The 7,846-nt window shown below is 42.2% G+C and overlaps 1 protein-coding gene across 1 annotated transcript in view; it reads left to right on the top strand.

The window, feature by feature from the left end:
* The first annotated feature begins 2,140 nt into the window (after positions 1–2,140).
* Positions 2,141–7,846, top strand: part of HOOK1 (hook microtubule tethering protein 1) — a 29,704-nt gene continuing 23,998 nt past the window's right edge. Inside the window, exon 1 of the mRNA XM_084211893.1 lies at positions 2,141–2,262. The gene's annotated coding sequence lies outside the window, so the exon portion shown is untranslated. The remainder of the gene's footprint in view (positions 2,263–7,846) is intronic.

The raw sequence follows: 7,846 nt of genomic DNA, 5'->3' as shown, positions 1-7,846 counted from the left end.
GTGTTCAGGGCTTGGTTTTGTGCAGTGTTCACCATCCTGATCCTGATTTAACAAGGCACTGAAGCACAAGCCAAATATTCAGCCCTCAGGTAACACATAACCTCTTATATGTCAGTAATATTGGAATAGAAATACACTTAGAAAAGAAATACTGCCCCTGGCATTCCTGCTAAAGCACTGATAAGCTAAACAAAGCACTTTTCAAAGCCCAATAACCGGATGGGATTTGTAGCATAAACAATGCTCCTTGTTAGTCACCAGTCCCCAGGGCATCTTCCTCACTTTGTTACAGATAAATTAGCAAGAAATGAAATGCTGTGTGTGATTTCCTGCCCTGGGTATGCCTGTGTGCTCGCGTGCCAGTGTGAGAGCTGTCATTTATTATTTATCCAAGAATATATTCACGTCCACAGTGTGATTTAATTACTTATTAAAGGTGCCAGACTGGCAGATGCAGAAGCTGGAGCAGTTTGGTTGTCCAGAGAATGTGGTATAGGCAGTGACATCCTCTCCAGGACATTCAGTGCTTCAACCCAGTGGACTCCCGAGATCTCCAAGCATAACTCTTTCTCTCCAACCTTTTCCCAGGTTCTCTCCTTGATGTGTTAAGTTCATAAAGGCTGCTAGCAGAGATGTAAGTCCTGTAGTTTTTAGACAGGATTGTTGATACTCTGGAAAATGGTTTGAACACTTAGGTGAGTCTGTTTTAGCTAGGCCACTCAAGCATTGTCTTAGTACTAACAGAGGTGTAAAATAATTAAATAATCAAATTAAATAATAGCAAAAGATACTATTAAATTAAATAGCAAAAGATACTATTTTAAAGGTAGAAAGAGCCCAGAAGAGTTCCTTCTGCTTGCCAGGGGCTGTGTGATGTGGGTCTACTGCAGTCACTCAGGTCTTACCACAGACACACTTGTCTTGCAATCTGCAGACTTAACTCTGCACTGTTTGAAGAAAAGGATTTTGGGTTCATTTTTTATTGCACTCTAAGCCTATTACTGCTCACTTGTGCTGTTGAAAGCACTTCCTCTGTCCCCAGGTACAGTTGGATGCAGGACAGTAGGGAATCTTCTCTCACTTCCATCAGTACACAGGCTTCAATGGGGAAACTGAGATTTTATTTGGCCTAACTCACTGAATATGACTGAATTTGACTCAGAGAAAGGCTGTTAAATAACAGCAAGGTTCCTTTCACATAGCTCCAGAATATTTAGAGGAAGATAATGACAACAGAAAAATCCAAACTTCTGTGAATGTACATTAAATCAGTCAATCCATGATTGCCCCAGGCCAGCCATTGCTGTTGCCTTGCTGACATTTTGGTCTCACTACACGCCTGAAAGTTGGAATCCTGTATCCATTTTGTCTAAATTGTAGGTTGGGGTTTTTGGTGCTTGATCTTTCGTTGGGTCTGTAAAGCACAACTGCAGTGCCAGGACCAGTGTTTGCTCTTAATGAGCTCCTTGTTTTGGCTCTGAAGTTTGAGCTGGCAAACACTGCCGTGCCTATTTTAGTTTGCACAGTTGAATAGTCCCATCAAAGCCAACAGGTCTGGACATGCCAACCACTGGCATTGCTGCATTATTAATTCCCAGTTTTACACATCCAGTCTCTTGATGTACTCCACAAAAGCCTACCTAACCAAAAATGGAGCCTGTGAGGTACAAAGATGGGGCTGAGAGCTGTGAAAGTGTGAAACGCTTCTGGCACTGTTCTGGAGCAGGGCCTGCATGATGGCCTTTGACACAAACTGAGGGGGTTTTGACTGAGATGGGCTTTGCATGACACACCCCCAGTGAGTCCCATCTGTGACTGAATTCCATCCTGGAATGTGAGAGTGGGGGTTGCTGGATATGTAGGAGGCTTCACCGAGCTCAGCTCAGAACCAGTGTGCCCCTGGTTCCTGTGCCTGAGCAAAACAGAGCAGCTGCAGGAGAGCAGCAGAAAAGCAAGGGAGAAATCTCTAAATGCAAACAGAAGGGACAGACAAGATTAGCCTTTATCTTAAAAAATGATCCAAGTGCAAAGTGCAGTAACCAAAAATATAATTGCAACCTCGCTGGCAGTCTGTCCAAGAGACGCTCAACTCCTGTGGGAGTTGGCTTTCCCTCTTTGGAATATGCCATAGCAAGAGAACCTTTGAACATGAAAGAAAAGGTGTTCAAAATTCTGAGGCAAACTGAAATCTATTTTCAAATAAAACCAAGAAAAATGGCATTGATATAGAAATTATGGGAAATCTGAACTCAGTTTTGACAGGTAGGTACAAAATAACTTGTTTATTTAATACATAAATGTTGCAGTATCAGGACAACTCACACTTCACACACCTGTAGCTCTGTCACCTATGGTTGGGTTTGAGACACTGTTGTGTTACTCAATAGCAAGTGGTGGCTGTGAAATTTCAACCAGTGTTTCTGTTTTTGAACACAGACTCTTCTTCCACTAAAGAAAACTTTTTCAATACTCCATTTAAAAGTGTGTCTTTTAGTGTTTTTCACACTAACTTTCTGGTGTTGAAAAAGGAATATTCTTTAATAACTTAGCTGTTAATTTTCCATTTAAAAATAGTGATCAAGTTACTAACATTTTATTTGGTAAATCTTCTGTGCTGGTAATAATGTTTCTGAATAATAAGATAATGGTATATAATTGGTATAATGGAAATAGGGTTCTGAAAATTATTTTTTTTAGAGAGATTAAAGATATTACCAGAATTCATTTCCCTAGCAATACATACTAGTACCTTGGCACAGAATCAAAGGGGTTACTTCTTGGAAATTGAGTTTGTGATTTCCCTGATCTTGAAAAAAACACGTTCCTGATCTTACCTCTGGATTAATCCCTGACTCTGGTGAGTACTGGAGGTATTTGGTGCACAGTATTAAGTGTGAGGATAGTCTCAGAATCAGAATCTGTATGGCACAAAACTGGGACACAAACCCATGTGCCAAACTGGTGCCTTAGGAGTCACTTTTTCAGCACACCTGTGGGAATAGGATCTCAAAGGGTCACTGTGTTCGTGACCAGCAGGTCTCTGACATAGTTCATATCCCAGTGCTGCATTTTTTGTCCTGGGCACAAACTGAAATTGGATCTGAGACATTTAATACATGTGCATTTGCAGAGGGGCTGCTTCCATGACACTGCCAACAGTTCCATGATGTCAATTAATGTCAGCCGGGTAACGTTGGAATTGCCAAAGCCCACTCTCACTTGTGACCTTGTTCACTAAAAAAAGATAAGGGTACTAAAATAGAAGTGCAGATATCAGTGAGAAAGTAAATGAAAAGGCAGAAATAAAAAAGCATAGATGAGAGATGAACAAATGTTAGGAAAACAACTGAGGCAGCAAGAATAGGGGAGGGAAGGGTGCAGTGCCAAACTGGGATTTTGCTGAGCAGAAATGATGCTGTAGAGGTGTAAATATTTTATTCTGTTCGAGTCACTGTTCTTAAAAGTTGCCAATTCTGAGATTTTTCCCTGAAATAGTTGAGGCAGATAATTCCTTAAGGGTGTTACTGTTTCTGTCTTGCTGGATGATGCCTAAAGGTGCAATTACAAGATCTGGTCGCAGTCTCTTTCATAAATGTAGGTCGGTAGTTTGCTACCTCAGACCTGCTTTGTCTCTGGTATAGCTTTTTATGGAATTTAATGTGATATCACAGATTTTGGTTCCATATTTTCTGTTTCAGTTTATCAATACCTTCCTCACTGGCATATGATAAACCTTAACAATTATTTGGAAATGTAGTTATTATTTTCTGAAGCTCCCATAGTAAACAATATTATTATTCTGTGTCAAAGGTGTGCATGCATTTGTACTCTGTATATACACACACTACCACATGGGCTAAGATAATTCTATCTGGGAGTCTGCAACCAAGGAGTCCAGAAATTACTCCAGTCAAAACAAAATTAATTATAAAAGACTAGAAATGCCACCCAAGCCTTGAGAGTTTTAATGAGATGACTGTTTCTTACCAGCATTAAATCTCTGGGGATAAGGAAATGTTCACTGAATTAAGATGTGCTAAGAAAAGTGTAAAGAAGAGCATAAATGGCTCAGGAATCTCAGGAATCCCACTGGCTTAAACACTCTTTTATTTAAAGCAAATGTTCTCATAGTTGAATGACTTCCAAGAAGGGCCTCAAGTGATGAAAGTATTTCCATCTAATGTGAAAATACTTGAAAGATGCTTATTCCATGTGAAAATATTGCCACCTTTCAGAAAAGGCTGAATATGAGACTCCTTTAATGAAGATTCTATCAGACAAGGTATTGATTTTCAGAACATACAAACTACCCAGAATTCCTACTATTTTGATAATAAATAGATTTTAATGACTTTCATCTCCTATAGCAGCCAGGGAAAATATTTCAGAGTATTTCACAAAACAGCTACTTCAGTAACAGAGTGAAAAATTTTACATACATCATCATGACATTGCTCCCTTTTCCCTCAGGGCATGACTGACCTGGAAAGCACCACTGAGCATCTGTAGGGAAAAGCAAAGGGGAAACAAAACCTGTAGAGACCAGAAAGGCACAAACAACTCCGGTCCAGAGCAGTGGCTTTTAAATTCCTATTTTATGATTTTTAGATGTTCACTTGTGCTGAATAAACTCCATTTAATAACTTCTAAATTGGACACATTTGGAGAATAAACAGGTAGTCACTGCTTTCTTCATGAATGCAGAATAACTTGCAACACACAGTTGGATTCAAAAGTGGCAGGAAGGTGCCAGGGATTGTGACAGGGTGTGAAAGGATGTGTGGCCCAGCAGGTATCAGAGCAGTTTGTATTGTGCAATAATTCATTGCACACATATTGGGAATTCGTTTGATTCTGGTTTCTGCATCTAAAACTTCAGATGTGCCTCAGTACTACAGAACACCATGGGGATTACTAGATGCTCCTAAAGCTTTTGCAAGATGCTCAGGAAGTGCAGACTTCCAGAAATCAAATCAACTGAGCTACTAAATTTGGAAAGTGGAGGTAGATTTTTTTATCTTGTTTTCTACAGGCAAGAAATGTGCAAGTACATGACTAACCACCAAGGGTCAGTGTTCAGTGTTTTTACATTCTGATATCTTTGTTCCCAGGTGCTCGGAAAATCCCTTTTAGATGCAGTACTGTCATTAGGATTTTCCAACAGTATTTTTAAACTACCAGTGAGATGCATATGTGCCATACAAAGTATGGGAAAATTCAAGTGTCTGGATATGGGGCTTTTGTCAGCCAACTACCAAGTTGTGTCTGAACTGAGTATTGTTCATATTCCTGGATATAATGATATGTCCCATTGAAAATAATAAAAAAACACCCTAGGAACTGGATTTTATTTTTATGAATAGCAGTTAAGTTATTGTAGCAAATGCCATTCTTCTGTTCTGTTAAGAAAGTTAAGACAGCCCTCACTAAGAGATTGTGAGGTGCTTTGTCAAGATGGCAAGGGATGCACTGTCAAGAGGAGTGAACCCATTTTATGTAAGTTCCTATGGAGAGAAATAATTTAGCCTGACTTTAAAATGCAGTAAGGGTGGATATCAGACAGCAGGAGATTGAGCTGCAGGCCTGGCTGGCCTCCCCTGTTTCTGGGATGTTAATATAGGTCATAATCCTTGATTGGCACAAACCCAGAATGTACTGACAGACATTCATATAAACTGCAGCTCGTGAAGAAATCTCCAACCAGGCTTACAAAATAAACCCAACCCACCTTACTCCACATAAAGCACAGAGATCCCTTTGTTCCCCTTCTGCCCCACGGCTGAGCTCCAGGCTCAGCTGCCCAGGGCTGGGGAGCTTCTGATGTGCCCCTGCTTAGCTGTGACTCAAAAGATGTAAAAACTGGGCAGATTTCTGTGTGGAGCTGATTTTATTTCTGTGTAGGCACAGCCAAGCCCTGGCAGTGCTGACACTGCTGTGTCTGGGTGAGCACTCAGCCACCTGGAGCCCGTCTGACCTGGATGCAGCAGCTGGGAGCACAGGGGTGAGCAGATCTCTGCTGACATAATCCCAGATTACCCGACCTGCACAGCCTGCCTTGTCTGTACACGGATCTCAGCCTCACTCCTTGCCCTGCCCAGTGTGGATCACCCTTCCAGCACTGCCATCCCTCAGGAATAATCATTTATGGATGCTGAGTGAGGATTGACCCTCAGGAAAAGACATAAAATTCTGGAAACTACAAAGTAAAGAGAGGTAAAATAATCAAAACCCAGTAGAAATTTAAAAACAGCAAAAATATTAAAAAACTAAAATGAGCATGCTAAACAGTACAAATCCTAGCACAGAACTCTGGGGGATTTTACTGTAAAAACCTTTTATTCCTTATTCTATTTTTAATAAGGATTTATGTTAATCTTCCATGGCAACCAAATCTCTTTAAGAACCTTTGGTGAAGGAAACAGTAATAGGGATTCCAGAAATCCAAGTCCACTCTGAATCTTTATCAGTTCTGGAGAACACTAGGAAGGGGAAATAGTTATGTAAATACCATCACTACAATTTTAACCTCTGTGAGGCAAAGTAGAATCAGTAACAGAAAATTAAAGTGTGTATCTTGAAGAACAGCCAAAAACCAGCAGATGCTGCCTGTAGCAGTTATTATTCAAGTTGTTTAGTCCACTCTTAGGCTGACCTAAACACTGATGTGTTTAATGCCATCCTGTATGCTTCTGTAACAGGCAATATGGAAATGGTCATAAAATTGAATCAGCTAAGAAAAAAAATAATGGCTCAAATTAGTAAAAGAGGCTGGTGGAGAGAAAATTTAAGTAAATTCTTCTGGTGAAACAGGAAAGAGACAGAATAAATACATCTCCTTAGTGTAAGGTGCTGAGACTTTTCCCTGGAGTGCCTGAGGCAGAGTGCTATAGCAGACAGGATCCTGGCTCAGACATCCGTAAGTTCTGATCAAATAAGGCTAACCTCTTCCTATGAAACAAATACAGTATTTTCTGGAACAAAACAAAGATCAAACAAAAAAAAGTACTCGTACATTTTAGCTATCGTGTAGTGAAATAAGCAAGATGAAAAGCAGGCGTGTGGTGGGGTTTGATGTGCTGTGAGGGCTGGATGCAGAGCCTTGGCTGCGAGCCAGGGCAGGAAGGAGCTGCTCTGGAGGAACAGCTCACACCTCGCTGGCAGGTCAGGGAACTGGAGGGTGCTGGGCTTTGGGCAGGAACAACTGTGAGCCTGAAAAGAAGAAATGACAATATGAATGAAGAGTAGGTAGAACTGCCTCAACCCTTCTCAATCCATCTTTTGGAAGGGGGCACATTTCCCACCTCTAGAAGCGTTAAAGCTCCTCACGTCCGTGCTTAGAGTGCTCTAAAACCTTCACATCCCCAGATAACTGAATTGGTATTTTCGCCTCATTTAACCTTTTTTTTTTTAATGTAACTATTTTATAAGCAATTCTTTACCCTGCTCTGAAAGCAATGTTTGTGGCAGGTACAGGTACACTGTCCTACGTACACCTTAAGCACAGGTAATGCTGCACCACGCCAGCAGCTCTTCACCCGCGACCTCCCCGGCCCGTCCGTGCGCGCGGCAGCGCTGACAGCCGGGGCGGGCTATGAAGCGGCGACACCCGCCATGTTGGGCCGGAGCGGCGCCTCCCGGGCCGTGCGGGGGGAACGCGGGGCCGCTCTCGGCCCAGGAGGTCACTCCGGCCGGGTGACACGATTGCGTTTAGCCCACGCGTCAGCCCGGGGCGGGTGAGGCAGCCCGGGGCGGGTGACACGAGCCCGACTCGCCCCCTCACGGAGGCGGCGCGGCCGTGAGGGGAACCCCCGCCTCCAACGGGTCTCACCGTGATTGGCGCGAGCGC

The sequence above is a fragment of the Fringilla coelebs genome (assembly GCF_963513975.1).
Source record: "Fringilla coelebs genome assembly, chromosome: 9".
Classification (NCBI taxonomy): domain Eukaryota; kingdom Metazoa; phylum Chordata; class Aves; order Passeriformes; family Fringillidae; genus Fringilla; species Fringilla coelebs.
Note: the sequence above shows the minus strand (reverse complement) of the source record. Positions and strands in the feature narration are given on the sequence as shown.